The 20,526-nt window shown below is 48.5% G+C and overlaps 1 protein-coding gene across 5 annotated transcripts in view; it reads right to left on the bottom strand.

Moving 5' to 3' along the window:
* The window catches only part of LOC138261016 (methyl-CpG-binding domain protein 1-like), a 1,081,642-nt gene that overhangs the window by 556,605 nt on the left and 504,511 nt on the right, over positions 1-20,526 (bottom strand). The window lies entirely within an intron of this gene.

Here is a 20,526-nt window from a genome sequence, read left to right as displayed (position 1 = left end):
TGGCGGTTACCGCCATGGCCATCCGCCGCTTTCCCGTTCCGCCAGCCAGGACGGAAACGACCGCTGGGCTGAAGACCTGGGTCTCCAGCCCGGCGGCCGTGACAATACCGCCGCCGGTATTGTGACCCGGCTTACCCCCGTGGATTTCCAGTGGTAGGAACCGCCATGAAATCCATGGCGGTAAGCACTATCAGTGCCAGGGAATTCCTTCCCTGGCACTGATAGGGATCTCCCCCACCCCCACCCCGACTCCCTCCCCTACACCCCCCACCACCCCTGCCACCCCCCAAAGGTAGCAGGGCCCCCCTCCACACTCCGACCCCTAACATACCATTACTGACACACACCTGACACGCACGCAGGCACCACCAACACACATACACGCACACACACCGACATACATGCCAACATCCACACACACACTCAGACACGTACACCCACATTCACGCACACATCCATACAGACATACATACAGACATACACGCACACATTTCCGAAACACGCATCATCCCCGCAAGCATACAAGCACTCACACCCCCACCTACATACACAGACGCACACCCCCATGCACCCACACAACACACAACACCCCCCTCCCCTAACGGACGATCGACTTACCTGTTCCGTCGATCCTCCAGGGGGGATGGGAGCCATGGGGGCAGCTCCGCCAACAGAACACCGCCGCGCAGAATAACATGACGTGATTAGCTCAGCAGTGTTCTGTTGGCGTGGCGGTGGAGCAACCTTCACTTCCCCGCCGCCCGCAAGTATGGCTGTTGGCGGCTTTCCGTCGGAAAAACAACGGAGGGCAGCCAAAGGTCATAATACGCCGCGCGGCAAACCGCCACTACTGGCGGTCTTCCGCACGGCGGTCTTCTTAAAAGACCGCTGAGGTTGTAATGACCACCTATATCTCTTTCACAAACCATTTTTTGATATATAGAGTATAGAGATGAAGGAGAGCAGGACAGTGTAGCCTCATAGGCTATCATTATACAATTTAAAAATAGAGGCTAGGGACCACCAGTATCTCATCATGCTAAGCAGGTGGCAGCTGCTGCAGTTCTTTTTGAGTTGATGAGAGACGCAGGTCCACTGGCTACGCCTCTGTCCCCTCCACAAGGGAGAAGAGAGGGTTGCTTATGACTTCAATGACGATTCCCCTAAGAGAGACCGGGAATTGCAGGTAAGAAAACCATACCTTCTCTCTTAGAGGAATCTCCATTGATAGTTACAAGCAATGACTGGAGTAGGAAGCCCATCCCTACTAAAAGCGGTGGAGAAGGAAGAGGAATGACTAAGGCACCCATTTAAGCAAATACATTTCTGAGGGAGGCCTATCCTACATGAGCATCTGCTCTAGCATCAGAGTCCAAGCAGTAGTGCCTTGTAAATGTGTGAACAGATCTCCACGTGGCTGCTTTGCAAATATCCACTGTAGGGATATTTGTCATTAAAGCAGCAGTAGCCATTTTACCCCTAATGAAGTGTGCTTTTGGCTTAGCTGATGGTGTTGTTAGCTTTTTGATAGCTCAACAGGATACAGGAAACTATCCATCGGGGAATGGATTGCTTCGAAGTGGCTAGCACTGTACGAACCGGACCACAGCTGGTAAACAATGGGTTAGATCTGTGGATATCACATGTCTTATCCAGATAATACCTCAAGACACTCCCAATCACATCTAGAGAATGAAGTGTTCTTTCAGCTGGAGTACAGGTATTCTGAAAGAAGAATAAGTTACTTACCTTCGGTAACGCTTTTTCTGGTGGATACAATAACTACCTGTGGATTCCTCACCTAAAGAATTCTCCCCTCGCGCCAGCCTCAACGTAAATTTCTTCCCTGCTCTGCACGTCGACGATGACGTCACAATCGCCCGACTCCACGCGACGCCGTATGACGTCATCCAGGCAATAAGAAGCCATCGTCGAAGTGCAGACGTCAGTTATCACCATTTTTTACGTGTCATAGAGGCGAACAGGTGAACATTGACCTTGAAGAGAACAATCACATCAAATGTGAGGTATCCACAGGTAGTTATTGTATCCACCAGAAAAAGCGTTACCAAAGGTAAGTAACTTATTCTTCTGTTGCATACACCTACCTGTGGATTCCTCACCTAAAGAATAGAGTCCCAAAGCAGTACTACCTCCGGAGGTGGGTGCCTGAATGGTCAAACCAAGAAATCCTGCAGCACAGAGCGAGCAAAAAGGCCATCCCTCCTAACCTCAGAATCCAAACAATAATGTTTGACAAAAGTATGGAGGGATGCCCAAGTCGCCGCCCTGAAGATGTCAACCACAGGAACACCCCTAGCTAAAGCCAAAGAGGCAGCTTTAGCTCTGGTGGAATGAGCACGAAGCCCCACAGGTGGTTCTTTCTTCACCAAGGAATAACAAAGCTTGTAAATTAGCACTTGTATAGCGCACTACTCACCCGTTAGGGTCTCAAGGCGCTGTACTCATACCGCTATGGAACCCCTCCTGGCTTTTACCTGTGAGGCGCCCACTCCTGAGCACCCCCAGGGTGAAGCCAGGCATCCAAGCGCTGTTGGGGCCGTTGTGGAGATTAAGCAAGCTATTGCCCAGAGTTGCAGAGTGGGACCCATGAATTAGATTAGGCACCGAGGCGAGAATTATCTGGTCAAGGGGAATTGAGCCCAAGACCTGCCGAAGCAGGACTTGAACCCTGGTCTTGAGCCAGATCTCTGCTTCAGGGTCTGCCGCTCTAACCGTTGAGCCACACTTCTCCACTCCAAGCTTGATACAGAGAATGACCCACCTGGATAGCGTTCTCTTGTGGACTGCTCTACCTTTCCTCTTCCCCACGTATCCAACGAAGAGCTGATCATCTTGCCTGAACTCCTTTGTTCTGTCGACATAGAAGCTCAAAGCTCTTCGTGGATCCAGTCGGTGGAGCCTCTCTTCCTCCTTGGATGGATGAGGCAGAGGGTAAAAGGAAGAGAGAGTAATAGACTGCCCCAAGTGAAAGGGTGTAACAACCTTTGGGAGGAAAGCCGCCTTGGTCCTTAACACCGCTTTGTCTCTAAAGAAGGAAGTTATGGAGACTCTACGCTAAGAGCCTGAAGCTCACTGACCATTCTGGCCGATGTTATGGCGACCAGGAATACAGTCTGGAGAACCAGCAAACGCAAAGCACAAGAATGCATTGGTTCAAATAGCGATCCCATCAGAAATGCTAGTACTAAATTAAGGTCCCACTGAGGCATAACAAATGGTGAAGGTGGAAACTTATTAGTGAGCCCCTTAACAAACCTCAAAACAATTGGAGACTTAAACAAGGAAGGCTGATCAGGGAGGCACAGAAAAGCCGACAGTGCAGATAAATAACCCTTGACTGTGGCAACTGCACAACCCTTCTGTGCCAGGAAAAGAGAAAATGACAATATGTCAGACAAGAGAGCCTTTAAGGGATCAATTCTGTTCTCTCCACACCAACATACAAATTTAGCCCAACGACTTGCATAGATCGATTTGGTGGAGTGTCACCTGGCCGATAAAATAACATCCTCCGGTGGGAGAGAAAAAGCACTCAGATTGCCCCGTTCAATCTCCAGGCATGAAGGTGCAGACTCTGGAGGTGAGGGTGTAGAATCTGCCCCTGCGACTGCAAGAGGAGGTCCACCCTGTAAGAGAGACGGAGCGGAGGGCATAGAGAGAGTTGGAGAAGGTCTGTGTACCATACCCTTCTAGGCCAATCTGGAGCTATCAAGATAACCTGGGCCCGGTCTTGGCGGATCTTCCTCAGAACTCAAGGAATTAGGGGTATGGGAGGAAACGCATAAAGCAATTGACCCTTCCAGGACATCTGAAACACGTCCCCCAAAGCTCCTTGCACTGGATACTGGAGGCGGCAAAATAACGGGCACTGCGCGTTCTCCTGAGTAGCAAACCGATCTATCTGCGGATACCCCCACATCTGGAAGATGTAAAGAACCAGATCTGGATGAAGACGCCACTCGTGGTCGACCGAGTTGCGTCGACTGAGAACGTCTGCACGCACTTTCAGAGCTCCGGCCAAATGATGTGCTACCAAGCAAATCCTGTCTCTGCAGAGAATATACGACCCCACTCCTCCCTGCTTGTTTATATACCACATCGCAGTAGTGTTGTCCGTCAAAATCTGGACAGACTGACCGCGAATGGAAGGGAGGAAGGCCTTGAGAGCCAGACGTACCGCCCGCAATTCCAACAGATTGATGTGAAATCTCTGTTCCACTGGAGACCAAAGGCCTTTGACCTCCAGGTCCCCCAGATGAGCTCCCCACCCTAGAGTGGAAGCATCCGTTACCACTGTGGCCACTGGCGGAGGCAGCGAGAACGGCCTTCCTTGCGACAAGTTGCCGACCGCTGCCCACCACTGAAGATTTGGCATCCCCTGGGGAGTCCCTTTTATCCGTTCAGAGCTTTCAACTTTTATATGGCAATGCGTCAGAACTGGTTGGAACGTCCTCTCCCCCTCTTTGTTAAACCTTTGCAAAACTGAGGTTCTGCCCAGCTTAGCTGCATACCCTAGCCAAGCAGACAACCCATTTCGAACAGTTGTATAAATGATTACGCTTGTTCCTTTAAATAAGTCTTGCTGCTCAGAGCCACAGCTACTCAGTATTGATGTGAAGGTTTTAAAAATTAAATCTAATGGTCTTAAAGAGCTTGGTAAGTACATTACACAGTGAAGTCGCACAACCACACAATATAATACACACCAATTCCTCACAGAGCCTATGTGCATCCATGGCCAAAGGAGGTGTCACCATGATTTTGTGACTCTAAAGACTTCTTCAAAGAAAAACAAGTTGCGATTGTCCAAGACCAACACTAGATGGCAGAAGTATGCATGACAGTATGGTTTATGCATAACTAGGTTGTTTAAGAAGCAGGACAACACAATGCTTTGAAAGGATGGGACAATAGAAGTAGGCATGCTGGATATGTAAAATAGACCCAAATTCCCCTTTCATAAAAAATATGGCCTGCAATGTTACAAAACAAAATGTTGGATTCCTGAGGAAGAGAGTTGGTGAAGGTCTAGGAGGGTCCCTATTCTCTCAACTGTACTATATATATTACCTAATATATATGTTATGGCACCCCACACAAGCATACATTTGCTGAGGCAATAAAAGAAGCAATAACTGATGTCCTCATTTTCATTACTATGTAAAAATGTTCATTACATGTAATATTTATGTCTTTTAATTGTATGATTCTAGTTCACGCATTAATTTCTTCACTTTAATAGATGATGCTCAGAAGAAAGCAGTATGGCTTTCAGTTTTCACATAAGTGTGCAAGGGAATTCTCACAATTTGTCTCAACTTGCATCACAATCAAGAAGTTTATTTTTCTCAAAATAAATGCTTCGAATAGTACGTAAGAATATCTTACTTATCTTTGGTAATACTCTTTCTGGCGGATACTCTAACCGATGATGCCTCACCTTCAGAATGTCCCCAGATGCCAGACTGGATCCAGAAGATTTTTCAACATAGCCTTTGCATGCCAGAACAGGCTGTTGTGCAGCGGTTCTCCATGGGCTGCAGCATGTATTGTGCCACCCATGGGTGTCCATGCAAAATGTGTCTGCAGGCCTGCCATTGCAGCCTGCGTGAAAAGGTGCATGCATCCTTTCACCACAGGTCACTGGACCAGGTCACTAAGTCATGCCTATGGTAGGCCCTCCTAGCCCAGAGGGCAGGGTGTAAGTACCTGTCTGTGAGGGCACCCCTGCATGAGTAGAGGTGCCCCTTTGAACTCCAGCTCCACTGCACTGGACTTCAGAAGTGCAGGGAAGCCATTTTACCCGTATACTGGACACAAGTCACTACCAGTATCCAGCTACATAATGGAAACTTCGAAACTAGGCATGTTTGATATCACACATGTGGGGATCATACCGCAATACTGTTGCCAGTAATGGCTGTATGATTCCATGCACTATGGGGGCTCCTTAAAGGACCCCCCAAGTATTGCTCCTACCAGTCTTCTAAGATTTTCCATGCAGCCCGCGTTGCTGCCACCCCCTCCCTTCTGCTTGACCAGCTCGGGCAAGGGAAGGCAGAACAAAAGATTTCCTATGGGAGTGGGAAGTAACAACCTCTCTCCCTTAGAAATAGGTGTTACAATGCTTGGGAGGGGTAGCCTCCCCAAGTCACCGGTTTGCTTTGAAGGGCACATTTGGAGCCCTCCTCACATAAACCGGTCTGCACCAGTCCAGGGACCCCGGTCCCTGCTCTGGTGCAAAACTAGAAAAAGGAAAAGGGAGTGACCACCCCACTCTCCATCACCACCCCACAGGTGTGCCCAGAGCTCCCCCAGGTGGCCACTTGATTCAGCCATCTTGAAACCAAGATGTGCAGAGGCCCCTGGGAGCATCTGAGTAGCCAGGTCAGGCAGGTGATGTCACAGACTCCTCCCGATAGGTGGTCACGTTGCTAGGTGACAAAACCGCTTTTTAGGGTTATTTAGGGATTCCCTTGAGGGTGAGTCCCCACATGCAAGACTCCACCAGGACTCCTCTGCATTGTTTACTTCAACTTCCGACCACTGGAACCGCAACTGGACTCTTAAGGAATCAACAAGACTGCAAGTTTGATGACAACTTCGCTTTGTAACATTGTTTCTCCGGTTCCGACCAGCAACTGCAACATTTCCCTTGCTGTGCATCCTTTGGAGTCGGCGAGACTACAGCCTGCACAAAGAATCAAGAAGGAATCTCCCTTTAGGGGAAGGAGTCACTCCACTGCATCTGCAGGCACCTACAGCAGCGGCATCTGGCTGTGAGGATCTGCTCTCCTCTGGAACCCGACAAGCGATGTGGGACACCATCTGCACCGCTCCAAGGACTCCTTCTCAGCTCCTGGGCTCCACAGCTGGTCGTCTTCTTTCCCCGACAACCTGGTTTTTCATCCACAGAAGGGTGGGAGTAGCTCCTGCCCCTACTGGCACTCCTCGTGGACTATACTCTGTGCCCTTCTTTTGTCGGTCCTCTTCTACTGGAATCCACCTTTGATTTCTTCTAGTCTGGTCCTGTTCTTGGTCAACCTTTTCCAAGTCCTCCTACTAGTCCTTGGAGAGATCAGGTACTTACCTCTGCTCTCCTGGTTGCTGGGGGTCACTCAGGTACTCACCTTTTGGGGGTCCTAATTCAATAGTATGCAAACCAGAAAGCCAATTGTGGAGTGCACAAAAGTCCTAGTCAACCAAATTTAGAGGGAGAGAGCACAATCACTGGGGTCCTGGTTAGAAAATAAACAGTCTAATCACACTGACAGCAGGCAAAATGTGGGGGTAACCATGCCAAAAAGAGTGACTTTCCTACACTCACTTCTTGGGATTCCTAGTTCTTCCAGCTCCCTCTTACAACTACATATCCTTGGGAGGGGAACTTCACTTAGCATTCCACTTTCTTAGTATATGGCTTGGCCCTCCCCTAGGGCCCTTACTATTTTCACCAAGTTTTGCCAATGATTTTTGTTTCTATGCTAATTTCTGATTGCCATTCTGTGTATAACTAGAGTGTATTTACCTACAGCTGGGGGGGGGCAGGGCAGAGGAGCCTCCTAGAAGTAATCTAGTGTTGTGTTACTATAATAAAGTACCTTTATGTTTTTTTAACACTGTGTGGCTCTTTCATGTGTGACAAGTTACTATGTGAATATAGTGGAACTGCATAAGCTTTGCATGTCTCCTAGATATGTCTTGGCTGCTCATCCACAGCTACTGCTAAAGAGACCTAGCTTCCTAGACACTGCCTACACAACACTAATAGGGGTTGCCTGGACCTGGTTGTAAGGTGCCAACACCATAGGTGTCCACTACACACCAGACCAGCTTCCTAGATGGAACAACTGAATGTTCGAATAGTGTTGTGAAACATGGTTGAAGTGCACAAGTGGGAGAAACCAGAAGGAGGGTGAGAGAGGATTGTCTGAGCTTCTTCACTACAAAGGGAAGGAGAGGTGGAAAAATTTAAACAAATATCTCTGACCAACTCATTCACAGGGCATTGCCCTTGGAGAGAGGGTGTGGGAGCCTGGAGGGGAAGTTTGGACATTTTGAGTTGTTTGTTGCTGCGAACAGATCTAGGTGTGGAAACCCCCACTAATGGAAGTATTTTTGTAGGACTCGACGGTGGAGTACTCACTTGTGGACTTGTTGCCGCAACCCGCTGAGTAGGTCAGCAAGATCACTGTCCATCCCTGGGAAGTGTTCTGCTAACAAGTGAATGCGATGGTGATTTCCCAATACCAGATTGTTCCCTCCCCCCACCCCACCCCCCCCGTTTCTGTAAATAAAGCATGGCTGTTGGATTGTCCATCCAGACTAGAACAGTCTTGCTTAGAGATGAAACAGAAAAGCTTTGAGTGCAAGGTGAATGACTCGAAGCTCCAAGTAATGTATGTGTAGAGCTTGATATTTGGTGTCCTACAACCCTTTTATTGAGAGATTGTGGAGATGAGTACTCCAACCTGTAAGGGATGCATCGGCTGTGAGAGTGACCTGGGGAACAGGGTCTAGAAATGGCTCCTCTTTTGTCAGATTGTGTGTGTGTGTTACACTGCAGGGAGAAGAGGGCGTGTGGCTGTCTACCAATACTAGATTGTGCAACTGACCCTGTGCTTGAGACCACTGATTCGCCAGACACTCCTGCAGCGGACAAGTGTAGTCATGCATATGGCACTATTGGAATACAAGATGCCATCATCCCTAGAATTCTCTGGACTGTTTTCCTGGAATATGTTGATTGGGGAGTACTTGACTCAGAGTTGTTAATATTCTGAATCCTGATTGTATTGGGGTAGGCTAATCCTAAGTGAGTGTTTAGAACAGCTCCTAGAGATAGCTGTATTTGAGATGGTCCTAGGTGTGATGTTTGTATGTTGATGTTAAATCCTAACTGGTGTAGGAGATGAATGATTGTCTCAGTGTGCTGAAGACATTGCTGAAGCGGACTGGATTCGATAAGCCAATCGTTCAGATATTGGAAGACATGAATGCTCTGTTTGCGTAGATGCGCTGCGACTACTGCGAGGCATTTTGTGAATACACGAGGTGCAGTTGTTACTCCGAATGGGAGTACTTTGAACTGGTTAACGTCTGCTTTGCATAATACATTTGAGATATTTTCTGTGTGCTGGATGTACTGAGATGTAGAAATAAGCATCCTTTACATCTTGTGCAGACATGAGGTTTCCTTGTTGTAATGAACAAGTTACTTAACATCTGTAATGATTTATCTGGTAGAGACATTCTAGTTGCAGATTCCTTACCTTAGAATTTCCCCCAGGCATCAGACCGGATCCTGAGATTTTTCTTCAAGCAGTCAGTTGACCTCACATCTGTCGTTTGCGTCATGGTCACCGTGATGATGTTGTGTTCGTACATTGGCGCCACCCAGGCTTGCTGTCATCAGTTTATTTTCAAGGCTTTCCACGCCAGCAGTGCACAGCCATGATAATCACTAGAAATCAGTTTGCAAGCAGGGAAGATGGGTGGGTTGGTGAGGAACATGCAACTAGAATATGTCTCTACCAGACAAAGGTAAGGTTGTTCATCTGATAGAGACTTCCAGCTGCAGATTCCTTACTCTAGAATAGATACCCAAGCAATACCATCCTTGGTGGTAGGCTGCAAGCCAAGATCATACTGAAAAGTCCTGCAGGACCGAACAACCAAAGTAGCTGTCTCTGAAGACCTGACTGTCCAGGAAGTAATGTCTTGTGAATGTGTGCAAGGGTGCCCACGTCGCTGCCTGGCAGATGTCCAGGACAGTAACTCCATGTGCTAACGCATTGGTAGCAGCAGTTGATCTGGTGGAGTAAGCACGCAAGTCCTCAGAGAGCTGCTTTTCTGCCAAAGCGTAGCACATTTTAATGCGGCACAGTACCCATCTTCAGATGGAACACTTCTGCACCGCCTTCCCTTTCTTTGGACCCACATATCCAACAAAGAGGTGATAGTCCACCAGGAAATCTTTAGTACAATTGAGGTAGAACGCCAACACTCTTTTTGGATCCAGACAGTGGAGTCTCTCCTCTTTATGAGGGATGTGGGGGTGCGTAAAAAGTAGGCAAAGTAATGGATTGGCCTATGTAAAAAGGCATAACAGCCTTAGGAAGGAAGGAGGCAGTTGAATGGAGGACCACTTTGTAAGCGACAGACATAAATGGTGGTTCAGAATGAAGAGCTTGAAGCCCACTCACTCTGCGAGCAGAGGTGATTGCAATAAGAAAAGCAGTCTTGATTATTAGGAGATCCAGGGGACAATTGTGTAGTGGCTCAAAAGGGGCAAACATAAGTTAAGTTAGGACCGGGTTCAAGTCCCGCTTGAGCATAATGAACTGGGTCGGAGAAAACAAATGGGTGAGTCTCTTAAGGAACCTTCCAACAATGGGAAACTTGAATAAGGAAGGTTGGTCGGGCAATCTATGAAAGGCTGAAATGGACGAGAAGTAACCTTTAAGGGTTCAAAGCAGAGCCCTGCTGGGCCAAAGAAAGGATGAACAAGAGAGCCTCAGAGAGAGGTGCAGAAAGGGGCTCAACAGACCTGTTGGTACACCATGCCACAAATTTATGCCAACATCAGGTTTTGGTGGGGGAAGCCTAGCTGCCAGAGTAAAATTACAGACTTCGGGCAGAAGGTCGAAAGCAGGCAACTGCCGCCGCTCAAGCTCCACGCAAGAAGGCGAAGACTGGATAGGTTTGGGTGGAGATCCTCCCGAAGGGGCAGTCTGATCAGAGGATCCATAGCCATGCTCAGTAGCTCTGGATACCATTCTCTTTGTGCCAAGTACGAAGCCACAAGGATTACTTGGGCAGGGTCGCTGCTGATATTCTTCAGAGCTCTGAACGGAAGTGGTATTGGTGGAAAGGCATAAAGGAGGCCTGAGTTCCACTCAAGGCAGAAAGTGTCACAGAGCGAGTGCCGCCTTGGAAACTCCAACATGCAAAACAACTGAAATTGCACTTCTCTGCAGAGGAAAACAGATCTAACCAAGGCTCTCTCCACTGCTGAATGAGGACTTTCGCCACCTCTGGATGGAGACGCCATTCGTGATCGACCATGCATCGACAGCTGAGTTAGTCTGCTCTGGCCTGATGTCAAACCACCAGGATTATTTCCTGATGTTCCAGCCATGTCCAGAGGCACAGAGCCTCTTGACAAAGAGTCCACACCCCACTGAGCCCTGCTTGTCGCAGTACCACATGGCGGTAGTGTTGTCCATGAACACTTGCACTAACTTCCCTTTTAGAGAGGGAAGGAATGCTTTCAATGCAAGCCTGATTGCCCAGATCTCCAAAAGATTGGTGTAGAGTCAGCCGGAGACCAGAGACCTCTGATCTCCGTCTCTCCCATGTGGCCGCTCCATACCAGGAGTGACGCATGTGTCACTACTGTAAGATCTGGTTGGGGAAAGGGTAGGGATCTGCCGTTGACCCAATTGTGATTTGAAAGCCACCACTGCAGGTCTTTTGAAGTTCTGTCCAAGATCTGGACCATGTCAGTGAGATTCCCCTAATGGTGCACCCACTGGAACTTCAGGTCCCACTGCAGAGCATGCATATGCCGTCTCACCAGCAGGATGCAGGAGGCCATGAGGCCCAGCAGCCTCAGAGTCATTCTCATCGAAATCTAGGATACAGGCTGAAACATCTGAATCATAGCCTGAATATCCTGGACTTGCTTTTCAGGAGGATAGGCCAGAAACTGGACTGTGTCCAGAACAGCTCTGAAAAAAGGGAGCATCTTAGAAGGAGTCAGGTGTGACTTTGGCATGTTTATAGTGAACCCCAGTGAGGGCAGAAGGTTTGCCGTAGTCTGAAAGTGTGTGACTAATTTCTGGGGCGCGTTTGCCTTCAACAGCCAGTCGTCGAGGAAGGGTAAGACTGAAACCCCTAACCTGCATAGATGAGCTACAACCACCACCATCACTTTCGTGAACATCCGAAGGGGCGCTGGTAAGGCCAAAGCAGAGCACGGTAAATTGAAAGTGCTAGTTACCTACCACGAATCATAAGTAGTGCCTGTGGGCAGGCAAGGCGGGTATATGGAAGTAAGCGCCCTGCAAGTTCACCACTACCATCCAGTCTCCTGGGTTCAAGGCAGACAGGACCTGGGCAAGCGTGAATATGGATAAGTTACTTACCTGTAAATCCTAGTTCTCTTCCAGGGGTATCCTCATCAAAGTCATAAACATTGAATATTCCCGCCCTTGTGCGGGGACCCCGGAGCATATATATATAAAATACATACATATTATCATGTGTAAAACAGCAATGCAGGCTATAATCATAAATAGGCTAAAATGCTTTATTTCTATGCAAGTTTTTTTTTTTTTTTTTTTTTTCCTTATTATAAAATCACGATAGATCATAAATATCTACCTAAGCCCCAAAAACTGGACTTAGGGAAGTAAACAGCAGTAAATAGCAGAGAAAAATAGAAAAAAACACATTGAAAAACAATGAAGCATTCTTAGCCAATAGGCTGCATGCAGGTTAACACAGGAGAACCATAAAAACTTTGGCACCGTGCCTTTAAGACCCTGAGCACCTCCAGTATCCCACCATGCCTCAGGGGTGAAGGGAAGGTGACAGTTGGTTCACAGTTAGGTCAGTACTTTTTTACGGTGACAATTTGTGTAACTGATCAGAAAGATAATCTGTCCTGCACTTCTAGGAGACTTGAGTCCGGGGAGGAGGGTGGGTTGTTTATGACTTTGATGAGGATACCCCTGGAAGAGAACTAGGATTTACAGGTAAGTAACTTATCCTTCTCTTCCAGGGGATCCTCATCAATAGTCATAAACATTGAATAGATTAGCAAGCCCATCCCTAGACTCTGCGGACTGTCTGAAAGAAGTGCAGGAAAGAATACATATTCATGCAAATAGATTTCTAAGAGAGGCCTGCCCCACCTGGGCATCCGCTCTTGCATCCGAGTCTAAACAGTAATGCTTAGTAAAGGTATGCACAGACTTCCATGTAGCAGCCTTACAAATCTCGGAAATTGGTACATTGTTAAGGAGGGCAGCAGTAGCCGCTTTTCCCCTTGTGGAATGCGCTTTTGGCCTAGCCAGTAATTGTTTATTAGCCAGCTGGTAAGTGTTAACAATACAAGACACAATCCATCTTGATATCGTTCGTTTAGACGCTGCCTCTCCTGTTCTTAAATGACCATAATTCAGAAACAAATGGTTAGAATGTCTAATCGGTTTTGTTTTGTCCAAATAGAATTTCAGCACTCTTTTCAAGTCTAAAGAATGCAATGCTTTCTCAGCCGAAGTCTCCGGATTGGGAAAGAAAGTCGGTAAAGATATAGGGGGTTATTCTAACTTTGGAGGAGGTGTTAATCCGTCCCAAAAGTGACGGAAAAGTGACGGATTTACCACCAGCCGTATTACGAGTCCATTATATCCTATGGAACTCGTAATACGGCTGGTGGTATATCCGTCACTTTACCGTCACTTTTGGGACGGATTAACACTCCTCCAAAGTTAGAATAACCCCCATAGTCTGATTGATATGGAATTCTGACACCACCTTCGGAAGGAAAGATGGGTGAGTTCGCAGAACCACTCTATTATCGTGAAAAACCGTGTACGGTTCTCTGCAAGACCGAGCCTGAATTTCGCTGACCCTCCTCGCTGAAGTAATGGCCACCAAAAAAGCCGTCTTCCACGTAAGGTGCTGTAAAGAGGCCTTGTGGATAGGTTCAAAGGGAGGGCCCATAAGTTTTGACAGGACTACATTCAGTTCCCATGGAGGAGAAGGTCTCCGAATGGGAGGAAAAACCTTTTTCAAGCCTTCTAAGAAATCCTTGACTACAGGTATCGTAAAGAAGGATTCCTGAGAAGGCGACTTACGATAAGCTGTAATTGCCGACAAATGTACCTTAATAAATGATACCTGCAGACCAGACTTCGCCAGATGAAGCAAATAGGACAGTATGACATCCTCCTGAGCTCGTATGGGGTTTATACCTTGTTGAGAGCACCAGATGTAAAATCTCTTCCACTTAAAAGCGTAAGAACGCCGCGTGGAAGGTCGTTTTGACTCTTTCAAGATGTTCATGCACTCCTGTGAGAGCCCTAGGTGCCCATACTGCAGGAATTCAGGAGCCATGCTGTCAAGCTCAGAGAGGGAAGGTTGGGATGTAGGATTCTGCCTTCCATTCTGCTCAGGAGATCCGGTCTGCACGCCAACCTCCTGTGAGGTTTTTCCGATAAGTTGAGTAGATCCGTGTACCAGAATTGGCGGGGCCATTGTGGCGCTATCAGAATCATTCTGGTTCTGGAGTGGTAAAGTTTGTTGATTACTGCCGGTAGGAGGGGAATCGGTGGAAAGGCGTAGAGAAATATCCCTGACCAGTTGATCAACAGGGCATTCCCTTGAGATCCCGGACGGCAGAACCTGGATGCGAAGTCTGGGCATTTTTTGTTTACTTCGTCTGCAAAGAGATCCAACTGGGGACGACCCCATTGACCGAAGATGTCCTCGGCGACTTCGTCGTGTAGGACCCAGTCGTGCGCGTCTTCTAGATGTCTGCTCAGGAAATCTGCCTCTACGTTTTGCTGACCTGGCAGGTGTACCGCTGTGATAGACATTCCCCTGGCCAGGAGCCAATGCCATATCGTTTGGGACTCTCGAGATAGAGGTAGTGATCTTGTTCCCCCCTGTTTGTTCAGATAATACATTGTGGTTGTATTGTCTGTCTGAATTAGGAGAGATTTCCCCTGAACCAATGGAGAGAAAGATTTGAGAGCCAGATGGACCGCTCTGAGCTCCAGTAGATTTATGTGATAGTTCTTTTCCTTGTCGGACCACAGACCCTGAGCTTGGAAGGAACCCAGATGAGCACCCCAACCCTGAAGAGACGCATCCGTTACCAGAGTGTCGTCTGGAATTGTCTGGTGAAACGGAGAACCTATCGACAGGTGAGGTCTGTGCATCCACCATTGTAGTGATTGAAAAGCCGCTGCTGGTAGTCGTACTCTGTCGTCCCAGCGACCAGTCTTTTGGCTCCAGTTGTTCTCTAATGCCTCCTGAAGGGGCCTCATGTGTAGCCTGGCGTTCGGGACAATGAAGATGCATGAAGCCATGGAGCCCAGAAGCGATGTCACCTGACGAGCAGTAGGTGCATCGGCTTTTAATAGTTGTTGACACTTCCTGTGGATCGATAAAAGTCGTTCCTCCGAAGGATACACTCTTTGGAGCTCTGTGTTTAGTATAGCTCCCAGGTAGTGGAGGTTTTGTGTTGGAATCAAGGTTGACTTGCTGTGGTTGATTTGAAGACCTAGAGACTCGAAAGTTCTTAGTACAATGTCTTGATGTTTTCTCGCCTGATCCGGAGAGGAAGCCTTCAATAACCAGTCGTCCAGGTAGGGGTAGACGAATATTTTTTGTCTTCGAAGATGTGCCGCTACCACTGCTACACATTTTGAAAAGACTCGGGGTGCAGACTTCAGGCCGAATGGTAGGACTCTGAATTGGTAGTGCTGTGACGCTATTTGGAAACGTAAGAATTTCCGATGTTTGGATGCTATTGGGATGTGAAAATATGCATCCTGTAGGTCGATGGAGCACATCCAGTCTCCCTGATGCAGTTGCGGAACAATCTGGTGAAGGGCTAGCATCCTGAACTTCTGTTTTCTTATGTATTTGTTCAGCAGCCGTAAGTCCAGAATTGGTCTGAAGATGCCCTCTCGGCCCTTTTTCGCCACCAGAAAATAACGGGAGTAAACCCCCTTTCCTCTGTGCGCAGGTGGAACCCTTTCTATGGCATTCTTTTGTAAGAGGGCGAGAGCCTCTTTGCGCAGCAGGCCGAGATGAGATGGATTGCATTTGGCTGGTGACAAGTGTGGTGGAGGCTGTTTGAAAAGAAGAGAGTAGCCATTTTCGACAATATTGAGCACCCATTTGTCTCTTGTGATAGAGTGCCACTCGTGAAGATAACCTGCAATACTTCCCCCCCACGGGAGTGGTGTACAGTGTCGAGGGAAGCGAGATCTCATTGTTTGGCCGGCGCTTTCGGTGTGGACTGCTGAGGTCTACTTGACCCTCGCTCCCTTGTGTTCCTTCGCTGAAAGAGAGGGCGTCCCTGCCGTTGTTGTGGCCTCTGGGACCAGTGAGGGGATTGAACCCTCTGCTGGAAAGGGCGCCTGTCATAAGGCCTATACCTTCTCCTGAAATCTTTCTTCCTTTCCAGGCCTACAGCCCTCATGGTGTCCACCTCGGTCTTCATGCGGGCCATTTCCTCGTCTGCATGGGTACCGAACAGCGAGTTCCCGGCGAATGGGAGATTCAGGATGCGCTGTTGTGCTTCTTGTTTTAACCCAGTCAGTCTCAGCAAGGAAGACCTTCTTGCACAGATTCCATGTGCATACCCATGTGCAGCTAGATCCGCCCCATCTGCCGCCGCACTGATAACCTGGTTGGATACCAGGCATCCCTCCTGCAAGATCTCTTGAAAATCTTGTCTGTCTTCTCTGGGCAATTTCTCTGTGAATCTATTGAGGGAGTCCCACAGAGAACGGTCATACCTGCCCAGGAGTGCAGAAGCACTGGAGACTTTCATTGCCGAAGCCGCCGTACCGCACATCTTTCTCCCCAGAGAGTCTAGATGCCTGCTCTCTTTATCCGGGGGGACCGTGGAGGATGATGCCACCGAGTGGGTTTTTCGGGCTGCGGCCAATATTACAGAGTCCGGTGGCGGATCCTTTCTTAGGAACAAAGGGTCCTGTTCGGGAGCCTTATATTTTTTCAGAATCCTAGCCGGGGCAGATTTGAGCGTAGCTGTCGCGCCGCACCGCGCGGCGCGAGCCGAGTGTTCGGCACAAGCCGGGCGTTCGGCTCGGGCCGCGCATTGCATTTCTAAGACGCGGCGCGCCCCGAGCCTTTCCTGCACTTTACGAGGCCCCAGACCTTACATGGGGCCTCGCGCTGCTCTCTCCCTCCGCATTTTTGGGGTCTCCTGACCCCTCTTACCTGTTCTTGTTTCTTCTTTTTCTTCTTTCTTGGGTTTTTGCTGCACTTTCCTTTATGTCTTTTCCCCCTTCCCAGGTTACCTTTTTCTTGCCAGCATTCCTCATTCCCTATTCTCTATGGTTTCTACTCTATTCTGTTCTATCTTCTTTTCCCTATCTAAGATGGTGTTCTTTTTCTTCCTGTGGGTCACTTCCTGTTTTTTGGTATTTAAGGGAGGTGTTTTCTTCTTTTCTTTGCGCTGCAACACTTTCTGTTCAGATGGTGTCTTCGCTCCTGATTTCCTTGCCTTTTGGTTCTGGAATTCGCCAATTCTGTGCTATTTGAATTCAGTTCTTTTTAATTCCTGTTCTTTTGTTCTTGTCTTCAGGAGTCATTCAGTTTGGAGGTTTTTTCCCCTTTTTTGGAAGGTTTTTTTTCCCTCTGGCGCTATTTTCTGAAGGTCACGGTCTGTTCTTGGCGTTTCCATTGCCTACAGCACCGTGGCTACCAGAAAGAGTCGCCCCTTTTTGGGCCAAAGCCGAACACTCAAGATCCACGCCACGAGATCTGCAGATTCCAGGCGCAAGCAGCACGTGAGTCGTGACAGTAGCTGGGGCCAGAAAAGTGTCCATGGTTGGCTGCAACAAACCAGGCCCTAGAGGCAGTAGCTTTTTTGACGCTGATCTATGCTGCAGAGTCTCAAAGATGACTGACGAGGAGGTAGATGGCTCTGGAACCTCTATGTTTAATTTCTGCGCTCCCCTTAACAGCACCTCGTTAAACATGGTAATGTCATCCACCGGTGAGATCCTAGCAGGTGGAGAATCTGTTAGGGTGGGGGAGTAACGCCCGACAGATGATCCTGACGACGACCAAGAGGGTGATCTTCTTTGTGAACGAGACCTGGATCGCCGTTGAAAACGAGACCTGCTGCGAGACGCTGTAGCAGAGCGCCCAGGCCTCGCGGTCGGTTGACGAGGAACAGAACGAGCCCGTCCTGCCCTTGCTGTCGGTGATGGCGTTCTTGGAAGGGAGGCAGTAGGCGAGTACATTCGCGAATACTGCGAATCCGGGGAGGCCGCTGGTCTGTTAAGGCTCTCTAGCCATCTTGGAGATAGGTTGATGGGCGAAACATGCCCAGATGATGCCGCTCTTGAACGAGATGAGTCGCTCGGTATGGAGACCACGGGAGATGGTGCGGCCTTGTCTGCTGGCGAAGGGCGATGTTCCACTCCCTGCGGGACAGGTAAAACCTGTGTCGACGTTGACGGCTGTGTCGATGTCGAAGGGCGCGCCATCGGTTGCTCTTGCCTTGACGTTGAGTGCCTCGACGACGAGTGTCTCGACGTAGAGTGCCTCGACGTAGAGTGCCTCGACGTAGAGTGCCTCGACGTAGACTGTCTCGACGTAGAGTGCCTCGACGTAGAGTGTCTTGACGTAGAGTGTCTCGACGTAGAGTGTCTCGACGTAGAGTGTCTCGACGTAGAGTGTCTCGACGTCGAACGGCGATCTTTGGACCTCGACCTACTCGCCGTCGTGTGCCTCGACGTGGAGCGGTGGGAGGTCGACGGCGGATGTCTCTCATGCCGTCGTGGCGATTTAGACGTCGCGTCTCTTGACGTCGGGGGGCGTACGGCCTTTGGCGGCGACCGGGCACGCCAGCGATGGCTCGACGTCAATCGGCGGGCTGCCGTCGACGGAGATCTGCCCCTGCGATGGTGTTCCCTCGACGCCGTATCCTTCGACGTCGGGTCTTTCGCCGTCGACGGCGATCTATGCCGGTGAGACGGTGGCAACGACGACGTCGACGGGGAACAAGCAGGTACTTTCCTACCTGCTGACGTCGACCTAGCCATTCTCTCCTGAGAATGGCCTGCTGGTTGCCTGGGAAGAGAGGAGGACGATATTTTCTGCCTCTCATGAAGCCCATGTAGCCTGATCTTCTCTCTGTCCTTCAGAGTCCTCTTTGACATATTCTTGCAGTGCTTGCAAGTGTCAGGGCAGTGACTCGGAGGCAGGCACACAATACAAAGAGAGTGTGGGTCTGACTGGGCCTTCTTCTTCCCACAAGAAGGGCATTTGACAAAAAGTGAAGGCATTTTTCTGTCAGGAAAAAACTGCCAAACACAGACAAAGATGTTATCTGTCGAATGAAACAGGAAAAAACGCTTTTTAAAGGATTTTTCTGAGAAAAAACTCAGAAAAACTGAGAGCTCAATGCTCCAGGATCCTCTCAGAAGAAGCCGGAAAAAAGAACTGACCTAACTGTGAACCAACTGTCACCTTTCCTTCACCCCTGAGGCATGGTGGGATACTGGAGGTGCTCAGGGTTTTAAAGGCACAGTGCCAAAGTTTTTATGGTTCTCCTGTGTTAACCTGCATGCAGCCTATTGGCTAAGAATGCTCCATTGTTTTTCAATGTAGTTTTTTCTCTTTTTCTCTAGAGTTTACTGCTGCTTACTTCCCTAAGCCCAGTTTTGGGGGCTTGGGTAGATATTTATTCTCTATTGTAATTTTATTATAAAAAAACAACAAAAAAAAACTTCATAGAAATAAAGCATATTAGCCTGTTTAACATTATAGCCTGCATTGCTGTTTTACACATGTATAATGTGTGTATTTTATATATGCTCCGGGGTCCCCGCACAAGGGCGGGAATATTCAATGTTTATGACTTTGATGAGGATCCCCTGGAAGAGAAAATGACTTATCTTAGATAACAATATTTCTACTGGGCACACTCTTGAAAGAGATGCCTCACTAATGAATACTCCTTTCAGGCTTCAGACTGGTCCAGAAAACGTTTTTTCCCCCCAAGCAATAACACTTCAACATCACCAGGTGGCACCATGCAACCCCAGCTGTGAGTCAGGTCACGTATGTGACATCACTAGAATATATTAAGCACCCATCAGGTTTCTGACACCAGCTCCACTATATGTTTTCTGTTCTCACTGACGCAGCCCTGAATTTCTCTCAGTGGCACACTGATCAAATTATCAGCTTTTGAGAGTGACTACATCAAACGTCTCTGCGGACAGTACAGTCCATGACAAGGGGTTAAGGGTAGTCATGGCAAGGTGCCGCTGCCTGTGACTTTAGCCCTTACTTGCACCCAAAGGCCATAGGGGAGCAGAAGACCAATTTAGTTTGCCTGAGGCCTATAGGGAGACTTCCACCACCAGCAGACTTCCTAAGTCACCTTTCGGTTAACACTCTCCCACAAGATCTTCTACTTAAAAAAAAAAAAAAAAAAATGGAGAAGAAAGATAAATGCAGATATCGTCCTCAAGGAAGCGGTCCACTTCCAAGAGCAGTTAAAAGTCTCAGCACTGATCATAAATGTCGGACTCTTCCTCAAAACCATGTGAATACCAAGTGCCTAAGAAGCCCTTCGGCTGACCCAGCATGGGTTGAGGCTTTCTGGCTAGTAATAATCATTTTAGGATGGCCCAAGAACCCACTGACCATTCTCTTAAGGTGGAGGGAGCGATGTTTCCTACAGCTTTGGAAATATCAGCATCTCATGATTCA

This window comes from Pleurodeles waltl, chromosome 10 (genome assembly GCF_031143425.1).
Source record: "Pleurodeles waltl isolate 20211129_DDA chromosome 10, aPleWal1.hap1.20221129, whole genome shotgun sequence".
Taxonomy (NCBI): Eukaryota; Metazoa; Chordata; class Amphibia; order Caudata; family Salamandridae; genus Pleurodeles; species Pleurodeles waltl.
The sequence above is the reverse complement of the archived record's forward strand: the minus strand, read 5'-3'. Positions and strand labels throughout refer to the sequence as shown.